The following is a 24,439-nucleotide window of genomic DNA, read 5'->3' as shown; positions in this document are numbered from 1 at the left end:
GTAGTATCCTTCTGTGTGTACAGCACTTGTGCATAATGTATGTACGTATGTGTGTGTTGGTCTGTGTGTGTGTGTGTGTGTGTGTGTGTGTTTGTGCGTAGGAGGTCGCTGTCAGGAGCATCTGTTGAGGCACGGGCCAGATGGAGTGTGTGTCAGGCATCTTGTGTGGAGGCACGAGCTCCATTCTTCCTCGTCCTCCTCCTCCTCTCCTGCCTTCTGCTCTGCTGCTCCAGTAAAGAGGAGGCCCGGCCGGGGGCCCGACAGATGTGTCACTTTTAACACCGGAGGTCCGACAGGAGACAAAAGGAGGCGGGAGAAGGCAGAGTAACTGGGTGACTGGGCCGGGCCGACCTCTGACCTCAGCTGTAGATCTACACGCTTCACATGCAGGCCGGGGTTTAAGTGGGCTCAATGGAAACAGCCTGCTGAGATACGGAGAGCCTCAGTTTGGTTTCAGCCAATCAGAGCGCTGCTGCAGATTCTCCAGAGGGAGTCCTGCTCAGCGTCAGAGGGTGGAGATGTCAATAAAGGTTTATTGAAGACACATAAAGGTGAAATGTGGATGTTACCAAACTATCTGCTTTGGATCGGGATTCTTTCCTACTTCCCCACTCCACTGCTCGGATGACAACTGTCTCTGAAATTACAGTGTGTCTTTAATTTGTAGTCCACCATTCTTAGGACTACAACTCCCTTGATGTTGAGCCGACTGATTGACACAAGTGATCTGCGTTAAGGCTGATCAAGTGATGCTGTCGCTGCCTGTTGAACTTCTCAGACTGAAAGTTTGAACACATTAATCAGATTTTTTTGTGTGTAGACATTTTTTTCCAGTCGTCGTTTGATGTCGAGCTTAAAAAACACGTCATGGCCACTTGCAGCTCGTTGTCAGATTTAAAGATATTGCTGTTTTCTTACTTTCATCGTGCTTATTTATGGGACTGAGTTTGTTGAAAGCTGTGATCAGATTGTGGGTGACTTTGCTGCATGTTGGGTTTCTTGTAATATAATTTTGTGAAGTGTTTATTTGGTGTTTGCTGCAGAGAGGAAGCGAGTCATTCGTGGGGGTGAAACGTTCACTGTTGTCTTATTTATTGGAGCGTTTTGATGATTCTCTGACTGTACTCCAATCTGTTCAGAGAACAAATCCCATTTCACTCATCGGGGAGGAATATAATATTATCAGCACAGATACATTCTCATTACGAATATTATTTTCAGGGTTTATTAACTTTTATGTTTCGGTTCTTATTACCTTCCTGATCCCAGTTGTCCAATCTGCGCTCTATCGTTTGCTGCTGCGACGACTGAATTCTCCTTCAGGGATCAATAAAGTTAATCGTATCTCATCGCATCTTATTTTATCTCACATGCGCGGGACCCCCGGCGGGTGCTTCAGGCCTGCAGCTAACAAGCTAGTGGTCTCTTGGTGCTTGTTAGCAGAGCCGTAGTTTCTGTTTTGCATTTCCTGTCAGCAAATACACAAACTTCTGTAACCGCTCGGTTCCTTCGACAGCGACAGAATAAATGTTTACGGTAGAGGAGTCGATGTATTCCTGAAGGTGAAGAGGTTTATCTGCATGCTTAACGTACGTGTAAACTGGTTCTCTCATTTCATTTTACTGCCTGTGTTATTCTAACCTGTTGGCATCATATTCAACAAGATTATCACATGTTTGCAGCGTGGCTGTTCTGTGAGACGGATTTTAAACACACAGAATATAATTTTGATCACAAAGTATCAAAGTCTACCTCTGAAGGACATTTGTGGTCAAAGCTAACTGAAGCTCACGTCATATTAATATAATTCAAAGACTATTAAATTTAAAGGTAGAATCCGTAGGATTTGTCCCAGCTGTTCCTGAACGCACCACAAAGACAGTTGATTGTTGAGTCTCATTCCCAGGACGTCAAATAGACACATGTTGGGTTGGTAAAGCGTCCCGAGCAGCAACAAAGAGAGAAAATCAGAAACTCTCTGCAGATACGAGACACTAACACGCCTTTTCTCCACATTCCAGTCTCCCTCTCTGTCTGTTTACGGCTTTCTAGGTCTTTGTCTCGTCTCGTGCGTGAAAAATTGACCGAACTGTCAGATGAATGTAGTCGAGTTAAAAGGACAATGTTTGCAAAGAAATGTAGTGAAGTAAGAGTCTAAAGTTGCATAAAATGGGGGGAAATCCTGTGCAGACAGATACAACAGATCTACTGATGCATGTGATGTATAATTTGAACATGGATGTGTCATTCTTTATGATCGGCCTCCCATTAAAAATGACTGATGAGCGATAAGTGATTTACGTTGTGGAGCACCTGTGATGACGGAGATTCCCCTCGTTTCCCTCTGAAGTCACTCTGCGTGTTGGTACACAGCTACTTCCAATGAAGTCCACAGCTGGAGGCAGCTGGAACACACGAATCCATCTCACCTGTAACAACACACAGGTATGAATATGGAACTGTGAGCCGCTCGTAGCTGCAGATCATTCGGCCGCTCTGGCGTCTTTTTCAAGCTAATTCAATTTTGCCACTGAATCATTTCTGCATGTGGATAAAATGTGAAGATGAGACGAGGTTCGATTGCACTCGAGGCTCAGATTTCCTCAGCAGCAGCCTGACGGTGATGCTGCAACGTAATAAGTGTGTTTAATAATCCACACGCGGCCGTTGTGGTGAACGTAGGACGAGAAGCAGCTCTCAGAGTGTGTGTGACTCACCCTCACACATCTGTTTGTAGGTGGGAGAGCGACCTCTGTGTGTGTAGTCTAATTACATGTGCTGCTGCTGCTGCTGTGTATGTGACAGTCTGCATGTGTGTGTGTGTGTGTGTGTGTGTGTGTGTGTGTGTCATGCTGTGCTTGCTGTAACCTTTGTTTACCTCAGACACAGGAGACAGATGTTGCGGGCTCAGACTCTGTCGTGGATTGTTCTGTTTAACTTCAGCGTGCGGAGCCACAACAGGACGCTGAGGACATCCCCTTCAATTACGTGTGTGTGTGTGCATCTCCTCAGTGTGTGTGTGTGTGTGTGTGTGTGTGTGTGTGCATCTCCTCAGTGTGTGTGTGTGTGTGTGTGCGCATCTCCTCAGTGTGTGTGTGTGTGTGTGTGCGCATCTCCTCAGTGTGTGTGTGTGTGTGTGTGTGCATCTCCTCAGTGTGTGTGTGTGTGTGTGTGTGCTGCTCTTCTGTCCTTGTGACAGCCGGTTTTTGTTTCATGTCTTTGGGCCAAAAGTTTTTGCGTTTTTTTTTTGTAACAGAGGCCATTTTTGCTACTGTTTGCTTATTTAAAGGAGTAATACGTCATTTTTTAAGTCTTTAATGTTTAAACCCAACACATCATCGTACCTAAACGACTTAATAGGTCGATTGCGACCCCCGAAACAAAATATATCACCGCTCACAAAACAGACAGGCGATCTTCATCGTACACTAGCTGCTTGGTTCGGTTTACAAACTAAAAGTAGGTCACTTATAATAGTAGAACAGTGACTGCAGAGCTCAAAGACATGCTGATATCATTGCAGAGTCTTCACTGTGATGTCAGACCCTGTGGGATCGTCTGCTGTCAGTTAATTACGTATTGCTGTATTTATAGCCGGCTAGCTCACGTCCTATACGGCTCGCTAGCCAACTTTTTGGCGCCGCAAGCGAATCTCGGCGGCCTTTCCGCTCGGCTGCGTTCTGATGTGACTAAGCACTTAAGAGCCGGTGTTGACTCCTGCCGACGGGAAGCAGAGCGGGACACACGGTCCTTCTGTGAGCCGCTCGGTGCGTCTCAGGCTGTGTGCTTGGATGAGTTAGTGCTTTTAGTCCCAGTCGCTTGTCATTTGCTGCCATTGTGACGCTCTGATGTGAGCGTAATCACAGAGCTGCTCAGGTAATTATCATGCAAGTAACCGGGGACGAGGACCAGCCAGCACACAAACACACACACACACACACACACACACACACACACACACACACTGCATACTTTCCGTTCATCCCTCTGTGATGACTGCGTCCTCAAACGTCTTTCTTCTTTTATCTCTTTCTCATTTTCCCCTCTCGCCTTGATGAGGCAGCTGCTGAGGTGATTGTGTCATGCCTGAGGGGTGTCAGGGGTGTGTGTGTGTGTGTGTGTGTGTGTGTGTGTGTGTGTGTGTGTAACCCAGGTGGAAACACCTCGCGGTCGGGCCGCACTGTGAGTCAACATGAGATAAGGCAAAGACGTCTTAGAGAGAGTCGTCACTTCGACAGGAAAATAGACGCAGACTGACTCGCTCGCTCTGTGAGTCCCTCTCAGTCAGACAGCCCACACACACACACACACACACACACACACACACACACACACATGGACGCAGGTGCAGGCACACACACACACACACACATACTCATTCACACACTCTGACACCTTCAAGAAAAATAAACAAGGACAGACTTTCACACTGTGACTCAGGCCTCACCAGGCAGCCTCGCACTCCTCAAGTTGAGGACGCTCACGAACTCTGAGGGCAGAGAGGCGGGATTCTTAAAACGTGTTCGGTGTTTTTGGGTCACGATGTAGAAAGGGTCGTTTGAGGAGACACGTCATCAGTCGAGTCATTCGAGTGAAGTTCAAATCAAGTCTCAAGTCATTCAAGAGAAAAAGTCAGAGTTAAACTCAGTCCAAATAAGTTCACGTCGAGTCCAAGGCATGTGAGCGGAGCGCGTGCGGAGCGTGCAAAATATAGTCGGAGCGCAGAGCGGGTTTTGATCCAAAGGCCAGAGCGATGGTTCCGTTTCGCTCCAGTTCCGCTCCGATACCGCTCTCCACGAGTCTAGGGCATGCACAAGTCCACACAGACTCACGTGGGCCTTCAAGGAGGTCCTTCGTTGAGAGATGGAGTTTGTAAGATATTTCTAAAAGCAAGCAGACAGGTCATATAGGTGCAACGTCAGGAATTGCTCCCGCTTTTAAATTTGAGCGAGCGTGGAGCGATTTCACCGGAGCTGAATGAAATTTTAGGTGAGCGGAGAGCGGTCTTTGAGCGGAGCGGTCTGGTATGACTTTGAGCGATGGAGCGAACAAGCGAACACCCACGTAAGCGGGGAGCGGAAATTCTCGCCGCTCCGCTGCGCTCACATGCTCTGGTCGAGTCTAAAGTCATTTAAGAAGAGTGAAAATCAAGTCATGAGTCTGCGAAGATCAAGACAAGATCATGTCAAGTGTCAAGTTATTCCAAAAGTATGAGGGGAAAGTCAAATTATTTAAGAAATGGACTTATCAGGTCTCAAGTCATTAGTCAGGTAAGACTATCTGAGTCAGCGTCGAGTTATTTGAGGACACGCTGGTGACGAGCGAGTCAGTCGATCAGGAGGAACTCTGATGTGATCGATGTTCCTTCAGGGGCCAAGAAATGAATAAAAACATCAAATTATCTTGTGTTTTCGCACTTTGTGTGGTGACCGGATAGAAAATCACGTCCTCAGATCACCGTCCTCCTTTAATTAAATCACCATCGGCTGTCTAATAAAACACACGCTGCTCAGCACACACCATTTCCTCTCACGCTCCATTAACTCCACTGTAACGCAGCAAAACATCCTCCCTGTTCCCGACCTGCTCGCTGTGAGCTCACAGTGTCATTACAGCTGCGCTACTTCAAAATCAGACAGTGCTGCATGATATTAATAAAGGGAAACATAACAAAGTCACACAGAAGATGCTACAATAAAATAAAGCCACGTCTTCAGAGACAAACTGCATCTTGAGGCTGATTTTATAAAATGAAAATAAGACACAGAATCAGGAGGAAACAACCTGCGGATGTTTTCATCATTCTTCTTATTATTTTACCGTACACAAACATATTTCTTAACAGGAACTCTCTGAAAACACTGAGAAGATGTGGAGGCATCTCGCCCAAACACAAACACAATCTTCACTTTTAAAACTTTCTCTAAATATTCCCAAAACACGCGACGATGATCCGCCCTCGCCGTCCCACAGCCTCATCATGTTTTCATAAGACAGTGAGATCAATGATTTCTAACGTTGATTATTCATATATTAATATAAACATTGATTAAATATACAGGAACTTTCACAAAAAATTATATAATAAAGCCCAACCACTAACTTACACAGGTCTCAAGATATCACTAAATCAAAGAAAACACAAAATAAACATAAAGAAAAAATGTGATTACAGAAAAAAGACCTTATTCAGCCATATTTAAAGGTCATTTTATTGTTTTTATCTGGGTAAATATCCTCAATTAAACATTAAAAGACCAGAATATAAACAAGATCTCATGTAAAATCGAGTACAGATTAGATATTTAGTTTTTATGTCATTTTACAGTATTTTTGTCGCCCTCCTGGCGGATCATTACGTGTATTTCACCGCGTCGTTGAACCTTCGACCTTCTGCCTCGACAGCCACCCGCGTCGTTACTGCAGCTCATAAACGAATCAGATTTCTTGGCTGCGTCGCTCCGCTGTAAAGTCAGATGATGGTGAGTACGTGAGTCCAATTACAGATTTAATTTAATAAAATGTTCCTTAATCGGGTGATAAAAACAGCTCTCCTGCTCTCTGTGTGGGTTTATTCCTTCACTCTTCGCTCTTGTTGGAGGTGAGAGAGACTCCGACCGATGAGTCGACCAATCAGGAGCCAGTCAGCTGTGAATCTCCTCTTTTTAAACACTTTTAAAACTAGTTATCATGTTTCATCCTGTTTTCTTCTCATCTCTCAGTGTTTCTTCTGTTTGCTTTATAGATTCATGATTTCTGCCTTTGATGAATTCTGCTCGTCCTGCTCGTTTCATCTACTCACTGACGTTTAGCACTTTGTGTGCCCAGTTTGTGTTTATATTGATAATTAATGTATAAAGTGTATTTGTATCCTTCCCCACCGTTGTCATTATAGTTGTGGTGTATCGACTGAAGCTAAGAGTGATTTTAAAAGCGATACGAACAACGACAGCTGATGTGAATCCATCTGAATTTACAGGCCGTCGTGTTCACAAGCGATTTACAAAAGCTCGCTTGTGATCTGATGATGGCGGCAGAGAAAAATGTGTTCAACAGTTTTCAGATGTGAACCTTGTGGTGGCGCTCCGGGAGAACGAGCACAGAGTCTGCAGGAGTCGTCCTCGGGGGATTCAGGTTTATTAAAAGTTAAAGAAGATGACAGGAGTGATGTCAGAGTGGTGGTTACATTTCCGATCCAGTGGTTTGCTTCTGGCTGCTGATCCAACGAGCTAATTTGAAGCATCTTGTTCATCAACTCTCTCCTGCTGCACATGATGCACGACTCTTTTGATTTCTGCACGTGTTCCCTCCTCCGTCACCTCCCCCTCCATCCTCCATCCTCCATCCACCCGTCGCTCTGTATCCTGTTTTAATGAGCCAGTCGTGGCCTAGTTCTGATCAGGCCCGGGCAGGTCTGATTCCTCTGTAGACTCCCGGGACGAGCAGGTCGGGGCGCGTCCCTCCCCCCCCTCCGACAGCAAATTAGAGCCAATCATTGAGCCAGTTTTTACAAGGTGAGTGATTGGTTTTCATCCGTCAGCGCCGGCAGGCAGACATCTCTGGGTAGCTAATAAGCAGCTGTGCTGGAAAAGATGACATTGTGCCACAACCACATCTAAAGTCAGAAATAACAGAGCGCAGAAAGCGATTTCTCCTCTGACGGAGGAGAGGCGGCTGTCAGAACGTTCAGTCGGCAGATCTCATGTGAAACCACGCGAGTGATGTCTGAGCGCTCGACGTCACCTCGTCCCACAGAAACCTTTCATCGCCATTCTTGTTTTTAATCTCTTTTCTCCCCCCGCTGCGCTGTAATATGTCGTCTCTCATCCTCACCGCGGGGAACCCCTCCACCGCAGGAACATTAAACAAGGACGAGGTGAATGATGATTTATAGAAGATAAAAATAACTCCGACATGCGTTCTTACGTCTGTCAGCGGAGATGAAAGGAGTTTTGTGACTCTAAGAAAAGTTGGATTTATTTGATATTTGTGGATCAGGTCGTTCTCAGCGTGGTGAAAGTCTGTACCTCCTTCACGCTTCACAAACACAGAACATAAGTACAACAACAACACGGTGATGACAACATGGTCGGCATCAGGTCAACTGAGTTTGAGTCGAGCATCAATGACGTACACACAGAGTCCAATTTGTCGCCATGATTTCAGAACATGCTCGCGTTTCAGAGGACGGAACGCGACGAGAGAAATTCCGGCAACTGTCGAGAAAATGCGAGCGTCTCCTGTTGTGAGACAAGTTTGATAATTAAATGTGGAAGAAGACGTGACGTGCGGCGTGTGGTTCTGGTTCTGGTTCTGTCGCTTCATTTTCCATTTCTTCATGAACACTGACAGGAAAAGTGGAATCTCATAAAACCTCACAGTGTATTTTCAGAGGAAACATTATGATTTCCTTTACAAAACCAAAAAGACAAGTTGTAAAATCTTGACTTTTTTATTGGGGTCTGACTGAATGTCAGGCAGTTTTTCTTGGCATTTAAGTCTCTTCTCACTTATTGTTTGATTTGTCTCGTGAGTCGCATGTTTCCGTCATATTCATACATAATAAAAGCTGCTGTTAATGTTTCCTGGACGACCCTACAGTACATTTTATCTGCACTGGCGAGCTCTCGGTTCTGTCCCGCGCTGTCAGTTCTGTGTTGTATAACTGTCTTGTAACGTGTCAGCAATAATTAAGCGAGTCTGTTTCTGCATGCAGCCTTTGTACTCGCTGATTAAAGCGATTCTGCCGCTGATCAAAGAGGAGAACGATCGGGGAGGAAGAGGCCAAAGCATTACACTCCCTCCTTTTATCCTCTCCTAAACTTCCACTGTTCAAACTTCCTGTGACATCTGCGGAGGGCGAATAATCTCAGAGATAAAACGCTCCTCCGTCTTCAGCCGATGCTCAAATCAACACGGCGAGGACGTGTTGATAAAACGTTTGAATAAAACATTGCTAAGAAGTCAACCTGGAATAAATCTTATCAGCTCCAACACAACAATGAGCACTGATTCCTAAAGAAACAATAAAGTTATCACTCTCTCATCTCATAATCAGGATTTAGCAGCGTGCAACTTTAAGAAAGCATTCTGAAAGTTAACGTCTTCCTCTTTGTTTTTTCTGGTCAGCGTAATAAGGAAGCTGCATGGTGGAGAGGACTTTCTCGCTTATTCAGCCACAGAACATAACAGGGAGGACGTGATGGGGCCAAATATTCCCAGCACCACAGCACAAACCCAGTTTATTACATCATTAACATTAAATATGAAAAATATCATCACACAAACGTGTGTGCAGCTCTGTGCACTATGGGGGAAAAGTTCTGAAAGTTTTGTAATGTGCTGTAAACTGCAGTGTGCACAAATGCAACGAGACGGCAATGGAGGAAGTTTTGTGCTCCATACAAGGAGCAGGACCGGACCGGACTAACGAGAGGAGGAGGTGCAGGTGGAGAAGCACAGGTGAGGGTAATGAGTGGGAGAAACACAAGGAGCGAGGCCGGGATAACGATGGAGACGCAAGAAGGTGTGGAGGGAACATCGGGCTGCTGGGGAGCACAAGAGAACACGACAAGAGACAACAAAAAAAACTGGAAACACACAAAACACACACACAAGGAAACGAAAAGCTTTTAATGCGATCGAGACAAGACAAAAAAGAAACGTGCATGTTAACAGGCTGCTGTTTCTGTCTTGCACTGGAAAAAAATGACATTTTCAAGTCATTAAATTAAAAAAGCTTAAAAAAAAATGGTGCTTTACAGGCTAACGTTAGCAACCTGTTCAAGAGATGCAATACAATAAGTGCAGCAACTTGTCTGTGCTACTATTGTTAGATTTAGGGCATCATATGACATCACAGAGGGGAATGCTGCTTTGCAATATGTCAAGCAGCACTGGAGCGTTAGCTAGCTAGCTCAGAAGCTACCGAGACATCAGTAAACTAGTCGTTATTGTTTTATGCTCGCTAACACGTCGCCCTACACGACAAGAATCAGGAAACCCAACAGCTAGACGTGAATGCACATTGGGCCTGAGTGTAATACGTTTATTATAAATCAGACAAATAAACTTGGGAAGACGTCGAGTGTTTGCATGACAGCTGCAGCATCTGACCCGTCTTTGTCCAGAATCCAAACTCGAGTTCAGCTTTTGTTGTTTTTTGTTTTTTTTCCACCGGAGATGCCCGTCTCCATTAAAGCGATGCTCCCACCGTGATGGTGATGTGGGAATCGAAGAGGACAGTCTACAGTCCACGCTCTGTCACTTCTGCCCCGGCGCCATCTGAACCGTGTGTGTGTGTGTGTGTGTGTGTGTGTGTGTGCAGGTTGTCCTCAGTCTCATTGGGGAATACAGACGTAAAGTGAGGATACGTTTACTGTGTCAGACAGGACTGTGGGTGGAGGAGAGGACGGCCGTGTGCCAGCTCTCTGCATGCTGTCAGGAACTATCCATGTCACACACACACACACACACACACACACACACATACACATACATCCACATACACACAAATTAAAAAGCTCAACACACACAACACGAGCAGATGCACAGACGGTAATAAAACACATTCTCAGACACAGACTCACTTCCGTGTCACATTTACTGACACATGCATAAACATCACAACACACACTCATCTCCTGTCACACACTGTGACACACACACACACACACACACACACACACACAGTTCAGACTACACATGCGCCTGATTAAAAAGAACAACACACCACCCACCCGACTGTAACACACATGAGCCCTGACGGCGTCCGCTCTCCACACACAGGACCTGGATCATGACTCAGCTTCCTCCTCGCCTGTTCGTCCACTGAAGCCTCGTCCTCCCTGTCTTCTGTCTGGTTCTGTCTCATTCTGTCTGGTTCTGTCTCATTCTGTCTCGGGTCAAATCGAAGCAAACATGCTTCACTGTCAGCACACGTTTCTGTTCAGACAGCGGAAGATTGTGTATCAGTCCTTAAACCTCAGATTGTCGTCGTTGCACTCGAAATCCTCTTCGTCAGATCTCTTCTCGGCCTCGCTGCTCGTCTTTGAATCATATAAACTAAATAAACATGTATCTGGAAGGTTTTGGGACATGCATTTTAATATTTTCTGTGTTTTAATAGAGTTGGATAAGAAGATCAACATCAACCCACTTTCTGTGAGTTGAGCTTAGCGTAGCAAACACTTTTATTTCTGTTCCAAACGCCCCAAAAAGCTAGCAGCACCTCTGAAGCTAACAAACTAGCATGCCGTTTAAAGCTGCTGTAAGCTTTTCATCACGCCACGTCTCTTTAGTGTTTTTTTTAATCCTTAAGAAAGTTACTTCCCTTTTCCTGCTGCCTGTAGTGTTTCCAGGATTTGTTAAAATCGTTCTGATAATCTCCTCAACAGGGAGGTGAGCGGTAATGGCCTCTGAAATGAAGTCTGTCTATGATTTTTCACAACATAGTGTGCTTTCGACGGCTCTTCTGATCGCAGATCGTAAAGCTTCAAAATATCGAGCACACGCTGGTGCTACAGTGACCAGATACCATCACTAACGGCTGCTAGACGCAGATCTGATGATACAAAAACACAAAGCTAACTGTAAAGAATGGCTGTTAAAGGACGGAGATCTTAAAGGCTGGAGGTGAGGGAATAAACTGTGGTGCGCCGAGTGGAACTGTCTCTGTTTCCTTCTCCGCTGAATATCATCCATACATCATCATCTCTAACATATGAGGTAAAAACACTATAATGTGTTGATGTATTCAGTTCCCAGGAATGAGAAATGTACACCATTACCTGTTCCTGGAGGCTCGTATCGGCTGATAAGCGGCGCCGCGTGGAGTGAATGTGAGAGGAAACGCGTCGGCGTTATTCTGTTTGAATTGGTGTTATTATTTCGTCTTGCCGCGGCTCCGTGTTCACCTCCTCCTGCTCTGTTTACCGTGATGACGGGACAGATTTAGCTTTTAGTCTGTTTGTGTACAAAGATTTACAGAGCTAATACATCTGCTGCAGCTCGGAGCGGTGAGGGAAAATGCAAATACAAACACAAACACACACACACCTTCACACCGGTGAACAAATGGACCCTGCATTACATTAAAATTGATCCACACACACTTATATTTTACTCCTGTGTGGATGTTGCAGCACACAGCTGGATCTGGGTCGTGTGATAAGATATTTAAAGGAAGAACCCTGCAGTCAGAGTCCTCGCTGGGAGGTTTTATCTCCGGCTTCCTGTTCTGCAGGTAGGATTTTAAAAAGTAGGACAAAGAAGAAGAAACGGTGTCAGTTTATAATTCAGTTGTTCCGCTACAGATTACACAGCTCAAGTAAATACCACGTGATTTTAGATTATATAATAATATGCATTGGTGAATAAACAGTTTTGGAAGATTCCCCCCCTCCAGATGCCTCGCAGTGGTTTGGTCCGCTGCCAGTCAGCGTCCACCTCCTCACACATCACAGCTCAGTTCACGTCTCTCTCTGGGAGTGTGGCGGTGATGAGCTACTTTGCAAAATGCCGTTTCTCTGTTTTCACAAAGAGTTACGTTTACCTCTTGGCTAGAATCAGGAAACAGCGTGTTTGGGGTTAAAATAACGACCTGTTTTAGTTGCAGATGTGCTGAGGTCTCGTTAAAAACAAGCGCTTCGTGGCCACAAACACTTCAAGATACCAGGTGGTGTCACCTTTACAAATGTTGAAACAGTCTCCTCCACCTCTGACAGGGAAGTCTTTTACCCTTTACCAAGTTTTCTCAGAAATGTAAATACAGAGAGAGAGCCTATGATTTGTGATATGTAGATTTTGTGTCTGACATTTTTGTTAAAACACATTTACATTTGATGCATTTTGCAGCCATTATAACCAGCAAGTTATTTATCTTTCCTCATCCAGAATACGTTAATAGCAGATAGAGATTTAGAATAAAAACACCTTTGTGGCGCCTTCAGGAGCTGCTATCGAGAAATGTTTCTGATTATTGTCCCTCAACAGTGACGTAAATATCTGTCTGTGGTCGTAAGTTTACATTTTCGCATGACGTTGTTCTTTTGTACAACCATTTAATTTACAGGTGAATTATTGTATTTTTAATAAATACATTGATTGCCAAAAAAAAAAGGAGTCACGTTGTAAAAAATAAATTGTTTAATATGACGGAATTATCCTAAAAAAGTATGTGACCTGAATCCTTCTCTATCCCTGCCAGGGAATATTTTATACTGATGTACGATGAGTGCATTTGACAAAAATAGGAAACACACACACACACACACACACACACACACACACCTCCACCCGGCTGTGAAGGCATGTTTATGAATGATGGATTGCCTGGTGGAGGACGGGGAGAGGAAACGCTGAATATTCATAACAGCTTTTGAAGCGGACCTCCTCCGGCTACTTCAGACATCAGTCGTATGGTGAAGGTCAGAGGAAAGCTGACTCACGTTAAAATGACCATCCTCCCCTCCCCCCCATCCCCTCCCCTCCCCCCCTCACATCACCCCACACCTCCCACTACCTCCATCCACCCTCCCCCCTCTCCATCAATCCACCCATCCATCCCCTCCTCCGCCTCACTACGCCTGTCCGCTCAGCATGTGACACATCCCATCTGTAGCCAGACAGCGGTAAGATACAGGCTGCACACACACACACACACACACACACACACACACACACACACACACACACACACACAGGAGATGTTACACACACACACACACACACACACACAAAATACAAGCCAGGAAATACACACAGGAGCGCACAAAATATTCAAACTCACACATGCAGGAACAGAAAGAAAGAAAAAAAAAGTGTTTTTATTCACATTTTAATAAAAAACAAAACACACACAGGAAGCGTGAAACACACACACACACACACACACGTCAGCCTCCAACCGCGTCTTCATCACTCAGACTCGTCTCCCGTTCAGGATTGGGTGATTCAGTTTGGCAAGTCATGTACCGTGAACCGTGATTGGCCGACTCGCGGGAGCGTGCTAATCTTGACACGTATTGAACCGGCTGCTGGAGCTGCTGAATACCAACAAGGTGTGTGAGGCGCAGGAGGGATGTGTGTTCTCGTTCGGCTCGACGTGATTGTTTTCTCTTTTTCTTTTCTTAATCGGCTAATTAGATTTATTTGTGAATTAATTACAGATGCTTCTGAGGCTTTTCCTCGTGTTCCCCTCTTATAAACACAACAGCTTTAATTACTTTGCTTCTCACAGATGGAACGAGTTAAAAAACACTGAACTCCTCTCGTGTTTTCTTCAATATAAGAGATGTGTCGAGAAACACGTTCAGGATTTTTAACTGCAGTTTAATCGTCGACTTTCTGGTTTTTTTCCCCTCAGCACAAATGTTCGCAGCTAATGTTTCTGCAAACGGCGGATGCGTCCGAGGTCGTCACGTGCAGGAAACGACACATATCACCTTCACATCTTATGTTTATTAGCTGACAGTCACATCAGGACGTGGCGAAGTACAAACTGTACAAACTTGGTTCCTCTGGTGTTCATCTGACTTGATTTTCCGTCTGTCTTTTGACTGTTGCTCAGAGAAAAGAAAGGCTCTGCACACCCACGCAGGTGTTTTGAGTTATTCCGACTGATTAGAGCGGCTCAGGTTGAGTTAATTGTCCCAGACGGCGCTGAGAAGTTCTAATCAGCCAGAATAACTCAAAACACCTGCGTGGGTGGACCGGAGCGCTCAGAGGACCTCCCTCTGGGCTCCGCTGCCATTAGATTAATATCAGCTTTGACATTTTGACTAAATTCATTATTTTTGAAAAGTACCTGAATCAATAATGAAAATCATTGTTCTTCACAGCTTGTAGCCATATTTTATTAAAAACCAGGAGCTGCAGCGTGTCTGTTATCTTGTTTTTTATCAATAAAGGATTATTTTATCGTCTCTCATCTGATCTGTGGGTTGACGAGCTCGGTGACAGAAAGTTAAAGGTCTTTTTCTTTCCATATGTTTTGGTGCTGAGCGGCTTCATCCACCATCTGTCGCTTCAGCTTCACACTGACGGCTTCAGCTTTGTGCTACGTGACAGCTCGTCAGCGTGAGTGACACGAAAAGTGACCGAAGACAGACGACACATATCCAGTATTTCCATTCCATTACCCCTCAGAGAAGAGTTACAGAAGGCAGAGGTGGCAAATGTCCAGATGACTGTCCAGACTATGAAAGTTAAAGGGAGAATCAGTAGGATTTGTCCCAGCTGTTCCTGAACGCACCACAAAGACAGTTGATTGTTGAGTCTCATTCCCAGGACGTCAAATAGACACATGTTGGGTTGGTAAAGCGTCCCGAGCAGCAACAAAGAGAGAAAATCAGAAACTCTCTGCAGATACGAGACACTAACACGCCTTTTCTCCACATTCCAGTCTCCCTCTCTGTCTGCTCACGCCTTCTTACGTCTTCTTACGTCTTTGTTTCGTCTCGCTGCGTCTCAGAATCAGAATCAGAAATCCTTTAATGTCCCACAGACGAGACGGGCAAATGTGTTTGTTGCAGCAGCGCCGGAATGTTACAAGAACAGAGCAGCAAAATAGACAATATCATTAAAAAGGAAAGAAAATAGAATCGACAATCGTATATACATATTTATGATATAATCTGCAGTGCATAAGAAATTATAAGGAAAACTCACAATTCTTGGTGTTTAATATGACTAATAATTTATCTTACTGACCAACTTAAAGTAATTTACAAAGACTGCGAGCAGCGTCTTTGGGTAGATTGATGCCAACTCTACGTGTGTGTGTGTGTGCGAGACAGAAATCCACATTAAGATGACAGCACCTAACTCAGCACACCTGTTTCCCTCCAACAAATTCAATTTGACGCTTCCTCAGCAGAGCATGATGTCCTCAGATGCATTTGGCGGCGCCATCTGTGACGGAGCGCGGCACGTTTTCCGCGGCTCTGCCGTTCCCGCGACTCGTCTTCTGAGGCCTCAGATGTAGTGCAGGCTCAGCCGAACGCACGGCGAGGAAAGAGGAAGAGCTGAGAAGATGTCGGCGGATCTAATTTGACTTAGGAACAAGTTTCCTCCTGGGGGAAAAAAACAGAAACCAGCCTGACAGTCTGTCAGTGGCCCTGTAGCTCCGCTCCAACACCTCGGCGTGTCTGCAGAATATTAGAAAGACCGCTCTGGAAACTGGGCTTCAAGCTCACAGCTCAGCTCTCAGTTCCATCACGTAGAGCTGCAGCAGCTTGTTGATGGAGATCCAGACAGCCGGTGTCTGTTCACGTCCAGTTTGACGGAAGCTGACGACCGACGCATGAAGATATAAAAACCCAACAATTAAGGAGTGGTTTTCATTTATTCAGCCGGTCCAATAGATTTAATGTCATGAAGTTTAAATGCTTAATAACACCAGTGGTCTGGGCTCAGTGCCTTTAAATCATGAATCAGTCAAACTAACGTGATGACACGCAGCTCTAAGCAAAGACACAACCAACAAAAAAGACCATGTAACAACACAAGAAAGTAAAGATGAAGCGCCTGAAGGATGATGTCATCAACCCTGTAGTGATGTCACTCCAACATCTTCTGAGCATTCAACAGAGAAATGAAACTGGCATGTTTTGTAGTTTGGAGTGTGATGCTAACATAGCTATGCTAACAAAGATCCTTTTCATGGCGGAAATTTTGTCTTGTCAAAGAAGGAACAGCACAGGTGGAATTAATGATGGCTGCATTCCATTTAGTAGAGCCTAGGTCCAGATCTCTGCTGGCATCGCTCTCAGGGACACTTAATGGAGCGGTGCCCTCATTAACGTTAGTGGTCGCACCTGTACTTCTCCATGACAAAACAAGACCGGTTTTATTCTCTTTATGTTTGAAATTCAAACTTTGGGTTCTGCTCACTTTGTTTTTAGATCTGGAAAGAGACACTGCATGAAAAGTGGGATTTTCGGCCCCGTAAACTCCCGGAAATCTCCCTAATTTTCGGCAGTTAACGACAATTTACAGGCTGTGAACGTCGCGTTTGTCTGTGCCGAAAATTGTCGGAAACGAACCATGGCGTCAGTGGAGCTCCCGGAGGCTCTAATTTGCATATGAATAGCAGCGAAACCACGCCTGGCCAGAGAATGTGTGGGCTGGCTTGAATATCCTCACTCAGTATTGGATGAAACCACTACTCATAAACAAGCAAAATCACTCGTGATTGGTCACCCTGGGTCATTATAAATGTAAACCCCGGTGGGAATATATATATTATGTTTATATATTTATATTTATATGATTTATTCATTCATTTATATGTATGGTATCATCAATGACATGAATGAATTTACTGAGGAAAGGAACATTTGCCAGGAAGGTGTTGTTTATTCAAAGAAAGAGTTTTATTAGCACAAACACAAACACACAGCATGTACAAAGCATAATCTGCCCACACAACAAACGGGAAGCTCACAAGAGGCCCAAATCCTACAGCACCGAAGTGTCTGTTTTTGCAGGCGTCTGTGGTGCGCTGCTCTGTACTTCGGAATCGCCTCTCATGTGACTGCAGTGTGGCGCAGAGCTCGGTGAGCTCTCAGCTGCGAAAGGACGGAGGTCGCACAATTCATCCAGACACCCCGCCATCTTGTGCCGTCTTCCTCCTCAGACATCAATTCCATGGCGGCGCACTTCCAAAGGTCCACCTCATCCTCAGCTAGCACTCTGTCTCGCTTCCAGCAGCTGTAAAAACAATCAATAAAGACGATCAGTACTGCGCATGGATACAACACATATATTATTAGATAGAATAATAATCACATTGACCAAAGACGGATCTAATCTAATAAATCTTACCCTCTTTGTCCTCGATCGACTCCGAGCTGAACTCCTCACAGCCTCCGCCTGCGATGCAAGATCTGGTTGTTTGTTGTCCTGCGTACTGTCTCGTAATGTCTTACAGGCAGCTGGAAAACAATTAAAAAGACTGGTATGAATAAAGAAACGTAAGTCACAGTAAAATTAAACAAGGGAGAAAACAGTAAGTTACTTACACAGGCCTCCTCTCGACAATGGCCGGGCCGCTAGCTTAGCTCCTGCTAGCTAGCTTAGCCGAACTTGCTTCGTGTCCAATAAAACACAAACACTTCGACTGCGATGGAGAGTCCAACTCACACACTCACAGCACGTCGTCCGACAACAGTTCACAGTCTGTTAGTGATAAAACACGACACTGACGACACACACAGTCCACTGTCAGCGGCTCGACACCGTTAACTCTCCGCTCCTTCTTCCTCGTCACTCACGCTCCGGTCAACCCGGAAGTGTAAAAACTCTTACAGGTCATGAACTCTCACACGCAATAAGAATTACTTTTCAACTGCTTTTAAAACATTCAGAACCCATGAAATTATAGAAAAACTTTTTTTAATATCTTGGTTATCTCAAAATATTTCATGCAAATTTGAACTTCTTAACAACTGGCGTTTTATCTTTAACTTGTTCCCAGGAGAAAGAGAGAGAGAGAGAGAGAGAGAGAGAGAAAAAAGAATAAATAATCTTTTTTACATAACATTGGCCATTGCTAATGACATACACAGTAATTAATCTAGCATACGTTCATTAAATAAATCCATTCAAGCTAAAATATAAGGGTCTATAATTAGGCTATACTGAGCCTCATCTATTTATACCAGAGATTTTCTTAAATGAAGTTAACACCTCTTAGAAAAAGGTCACCTGGGGTAAAACTCCCCCTGCTACCCTGATTTGCATTTGTATAGCTCACAGCATTTTCATTTACATGTTAAAGCCTCCCCTAGAATCAGGGGGAGGGGGGTCATGGGGGGACAACTGCCAAGCAAGGCCCACGTCAATTTCCAACAATTTACGTCAGTTTTCAGTGTTGCCTGCAAACTGCCGCGTGCAGCCGCAAACCTGAAATTCCACGTCAATCTACAGTGCCGCATACTGACGAAAATCCCACTTTTCATGCAGTGAGAGGAATGGAAAGGAAAGCAAAGCAAAGGAAAGGAAGAAAAAAGAAGGTAAAGAGAGGAAAGAATGAGGAAAGAGGAATGGAGAGAAGGAATCAAGGAAGAAAGGAGAGGAAAGGAAGAAACATGAAGGTACGGAGAAGAAGGGAAAGGAAAGGAAAGGAAAGGAAAGCAAAGCAAAGGTAAGGAAGAAAAAAGAAGGTAACGAGAGGAAAGAAGGAAGAAGGAAGGAAAGAGGAAAAGAGAGAAGGAATCAAGGAAGAAAGGAAAGGAAAGGAAGAAACAAGAAGGTAAAGAGAGGAAAGAATGAGGAAAGAGGAATGGAGAGAAGGAATCAAGGAGGAAAGGAAAGGAGGGGAATAGAGGAAGAAAGGAGGATAGAGGATAAAAGAAGGAAGAAAGGAAAGGCAAGGAAAAAAACAAGCTGTGGAGAGAGAAAAGTAGAGGAGATACGAAACAAGGGAGAAAGGAAAGGAAAAGAAAGGAGGAAATGGGGAAGAAAGGAGAGAAGAGGAATGAAGAGAAAGAAAGAAGGTAGACAGGAAGGAAAGGAAAGGAAAGGAAGAAACAAGAAGGTAAGGAGAGGAAAGAAGGAAGACAGGAAATGAAAGGAAGGGAAGGGAAGGGGAGGAAACAAGGAAGAATGGAAGGTCAAGGAAAGAAAAAGGAGTGGTGAGAGGAATGTAGGAGATAAGAAACAAGGGAGAAGCAAAGGAAAGAAAGGAGGAAATGGGGAAGAAAGGAGTGATGAGGAATAAAGAGAAGGAAAGAAGGGAGAAAGGAGGAAAGAGGAAAGGAGAGAAGAAATCAAGGAAGAAACAAGAGGACTGGAAAGGAAAGGAAAAGGAAAGGAAAGGAAAGGAAAAAACAAGGAGTGGAGAGAGGAAAGGAGAGGAAAGAAGGCAACAAGAAGTAAAAGGAGGAAGGAAATTCTGAGAGGAGAAGAAAACAAGCAGGAAATGGAGTTCAAACCTTCTTCTTCTCCTCTCAGCTGATGACGGTGATTTATCCTGATCCTGCTTCTGTGATTGGTTGATTAATCCTCGTCGTAACGTACTAATAAACGTCCACAAACACGTCAGCCGTTAATCATCATCAACAGTTTTCAGACGAGCCTCTGCGTGGCGTGAAGGCGCAGGTGCAGGTGATCAGCGTCAGAAAACAAACATTAACGCTCGTTACAGGTAATTAAGCAGCCGTCCAATCAGAATCTTAATACACAAACCTTTCACCACCTCACCTGATGTTCATTAGCGAGGTGGCTGAGGGAGATAATGAGGTGGCAGCTTTCACCTTGACTTCCACGCTGCTTTCTTTTTATTAACGAGAGGCTAATCAGAAGAGTTACAGGTTCAAACATCGTGTTTCAGAGGATATTGTTGGTTTTCAAGATGTTTTATGTAGTTTTTTGTTGACGGAGTGACTTTTAAATAACCTTAAACCAACGCAAAGTGTTAATATCTGACAGTTTCCAAGCTGTAAAAGTCTGTTTATTCGTGGTCACATTGAAAAAAAACAGGGATTTATTTGTCGTTCTCGTCTTTAAACACATCTTGATTTCTCCGTTAATGTCTTCAGACGTTTGAAGTCACATTCAGGAACTTTTTAAACTTCAAAACGAGCCTTTAAAAAGAGCCGGAATCACAGCGGAGGCCTATTGAATTAGACTCGGCACAAATGGAGCGACAACGGAACAAACGGCTCTGTTATGCCGTTATGAGAATTATGTTTTCAAAGAGTTAGCAAATTACCCTCTTAGCTGCAAAACGGAGCCTCTATTATCTCCGTTTAGCGCGTCGCACGCTCCATTTCAGACAAAGAGAAGGAGGGAACGGAGATGGAGGGAGGAGGAGGAGAGAAAAGAGGGAGAGATTAAACGGACCATTAGACCAAAATGACTCCTGTGAAGAGGGATCAGAAAACAAACAGGGCTTCAGAGAGCTGCTGGCAGCGTCAGCAGAGGCAATTACCATCATTATTATTGTGATCATGTTTACAGTGATTATTTGCTGCCTACTTACGGCCTCACCGTGATGCAGCAGCGGCGGCGACGAGGGGAGAACCGCTCAGAGGAGACGAGGACGCACCTCAATCTGTTAGCGAGGGGACGAGAGCGCGAACGCTACACGAGGGTTTCCACTGCGACGGTTATCGTCCTGTTCAAGCTGTCAGTGTTCAGTCTGATGTTGTTTCACCTGAAGAGTAAACTCTTCTCTCAGTTAAAGTGAAACTGTGTAAAAGCCACCTTAACTGTCCTCCAGGTTACGTCACATTCTGAGATCGACACTTCTCCACTGGCATGACGGCGGCGAGCGGAACAAGCTACTGCTAACGTGAGTCGTTCAAAAAGCTTCTTTTTAGTAAACTCTGTGTACACAAACAAGGTTCTCAAAGCTCGTGTTCATGTGTAGAGACCCTGGTGATGCTACCAGCAAAGTTTCATGTTGTGTCGAGCCTTCTTACTGTTTTAAAAACAAAGATTTTGATGCTATCGTAAAAGTGCCCGTAGCACTCCCATTGACAATGAGTTTGACCCGAAAACGAAAATGCAGTAAATCTTAAAAGTGTCTCTTTTGTCGTAATTCTGCTTTTACACGAAGGTTTGACTCGTGTACATTCACAAAAAAAGCCTAGTTAGAGGAAGTGCAAGATGTGTTGAAGCTCAGTCATGATGGTGATGAACCTGTTGACCTGTGGAATGATCCAAACAGGTGGTTCTGGATCAGTGTTGCTGCCTTCAAATGAAGAAAATGCAGATATATACAAAAATCAGTGAAGTTGATCAGAATGTAAAACATAACTTCCTGTCTGGTTTGCAGTTAGCGATCCGTCCTCTCCACTGGTAGCTTCCTCTGCTCCAACAGAACAGGAGGATCCGCCCCTTCATGGAGTTCTCTGTCCTGATTGGATGAAGTCTGCAGGGACACCAGATTGTTTCTCGTTCATGCATGAGCAGTGATTACTGTAGGAACATAGAGCCTTTTAATAGTTACTTTAATAAGAAAATAACACTCACATAAACGTTAATTTATACAGTCTCTCATGCTGCAAATTGTCACAGCACGTCACAAAACACAGCAGTGTTCACAGCGCACTGTATAACAAATAAAAAACTATTTTCTGTGGCGTAATAATGTGGTGAGTGTGTGAAGCAGCAGGATGCACTGATGTGTTTTTAATCGTGTCAACAACGATGGAGCTCTGTGGCACAGAGGCAGACGATGCATCAGACGATAACACGTATAAATATTGTTTTCTCGTTAACGGGGTCGAACATTAAGTTTGTTTCCTGACTAGAAAACGTGGAGTGAGCGGCGTTCGATCTCTGTGGAGCCTCCTGTAAACTGAAGGTCAGAGGGTAAATGAAATGCGTGCACACTTGCATTATTAATAGATGTTTGTAGACGCTCGGTGTCAAAGCGGTGAATATGAAACGACGTCTAAAATATTTACATTTGCGATGAATAATTATGTAACTGTAAACACAGCGCATGAATAAATGACACTACCTTTATGTAACGTGGGGATATAAACATTCTGCATCCGTAAATCTCTGTTTCACGTTTCATCTCATGATGTTTAACGTTCACGCCGTCTCGCTTTATTTTGAAAATATTAGTAAACAAACAGCGTTTTATTTTGTCGTCTCTGTGAGGTCGGCTCCTCCTGACGACGACCTCGCCAGCCGAAAGGTGAAAAATATTTCACAGCAGGTAATTAACTCCTTAATGAGAACCAACCCCCGAGCTGCGTTCCCTGTAGCCATGGCGACCGCAGCCATATTGCATGGGGTTTAACCACACACACACACACACAGGCTGATGTCAGAGATGGATCTACACCGCTCTGCCACGCTGATGCTGACAAATGAGCGTCTTTAGCCGAGCAGCCTATTAGCTTTGTCCTCCTTCTGAATCGGAGCGTCCGGCCCGCCTTCATTAGATTTGTCTGATGTATGGAGAGACGCTGAGAGTCCGTCCAGCCAGCGCCATCTTTTTTTTCTTTTTCTTTTTTACCTCTCTGAATGACTTAATTAACCTTTTTTGTGCAGAGCGATAACGGCCGCTCGGGGACCCTCTGCTCTTCCTCCTCATCGTCCACGTTTCCTGCCTCGTCTTCTTCCTGCTGCCATCTTGATTCTCTCTCTCCTCTTCTTTCTCTTCGTCTCCCATTCTCTCTGTTCGCCCTCCTCGCCCTCCTCGCTCCCCCATCCCCCCTTTAGTGGTCCTTCTCTGTACAGCCTGATTGCTCATAATCACTCACAGTCTGTTTCTGTGACTAATAGGCCTATTAGAGTGGGATCGAGGCCGTATGGTCGCCAGGCAGCCACAGTCATGGTTTCCACTATTTGCTTCCTTCTTCCACACATGTGAGTGCGTCTCATTTGTGTGATTTAAAAGAAAAACGTGCAGCTCAGGAGGAAACGCGTGACGCCGGCAGCGCCAGGTTTTTAGGGTTTGAGTGCTGCAGTGGACACAAGGACCTGAAACAAGGGAGAATTTACGGTGTAAAGATTTTAAAAACCATCTCTTGTTGTGTGTTGATGAGACAAAGACGACCGAACGGCAGCAGATTAAAATTCAAAGTTTATTAGCTATTCTAAAAACAACAGCTTTGATTTCAGCCTGAAGGTGAGAAGCAGACACAGAGGAGAGAATTCAAACTGGATCAATGTGATTTATTGTGTCTCTTAACTGTATTTGACCTGTTTTAAATATTAATGAGCAGGGGGAAGCCACCGCAGCCGGCGAGGGAAGGTGCTCAGGGACGTTTTCAGCGGGGTTCCTCCAGAAGCATCATTTAAACTCCACACAGCAAATCCAGACAGAGAGTTGGTTTATACAGAGATGAAGTCCAGTAGGACATTATTCTTGGAAGAGAATAATTTGTAAACATCATTTTGCAGGTGGAGAAATTAAAAACATCATCTAGAAAGCTGCAGAAAAGGAATAAATACACGTACGTAATGTGTCATCATGGAAATGGAAGAAGAAAATATGCTGCAACGTGAGATAACTGACAAAATGTAATTATGATTTAACATCGTGATGGTACGAGGTGTTAAAACCAGGTGTGTGTGTGTGCGTGTGTGTGCGTGTGTGAGCTGCTCACATGTTCTGCTTCCTCATCACACCGATAAGAAGATGAGCAGCAGCTGAACTCGTGCTGAAATGCCAGCTCGCATGCAGCTCTTGCTTGCAGGAGTGTGTGTGTGTGTGTGTGTGTGTTGTGTGTGTGTGTGTGTGTGTTAAGCAGTGGGGGTCTGAGCAGCACGGCCGCCTAACCACTTCCCCTCACATCACATCAGCACGCTAAGCTCTTACATAACCAGCACCCCGGGGAGGTGAGCCGCCATGACCCGGACCAGAGGAGGAGAGGAGGAGGAGAGGAAAAATGGTGAAGAGAAGACAGAGAGAGATTTGGATGGAGTAATAACGAGAATAAAAACTGAAGGGTGAGGAAAAAGACGGTGA

The 24,439-nt window shown here is 44.7% G+C and overlaps 1 long non-coding RNA gene across 1 annotated transcript; it reads left to right on the top strand.

Annotated features, from left to right (window-relative positions):
• Positions 1-20,820: 20,820 nt before the first annotated feature.
• LOC115597490 (uncharacterized) lies at positions 20,821-22,219 on the top strand. The gene is made up of 3 exons (XR_003987111.1): positions 20,821-21,132; positions 21,227-21,298; positions 21,785-22,219. It is a non-coding gene; the product is annotated as an uncharacterized LOC115597490 (long non-coding RNA).
• The last annotated feature ends 2,220 nt before the right edge of the window (positions 22,220-24,439 follow it).

Source organism: Sparus aurata, chromosome 16, assembly GCF_900880675.1.
Source record: "Sparus aurata chromosome 16, fSpaAur1.1, whole genome shotgun sequence".
Taxonomy (NCBI): Eukaryota; Metazoa; Chordata; class Actinopteri; order Spariformes; family Sparidae; genus Sparus; species Sparus aurata.
Note: the sequence above shows the minus strand (reverse complement) of the source record. Positions and strands in the feature narration are given on the sequence as shown.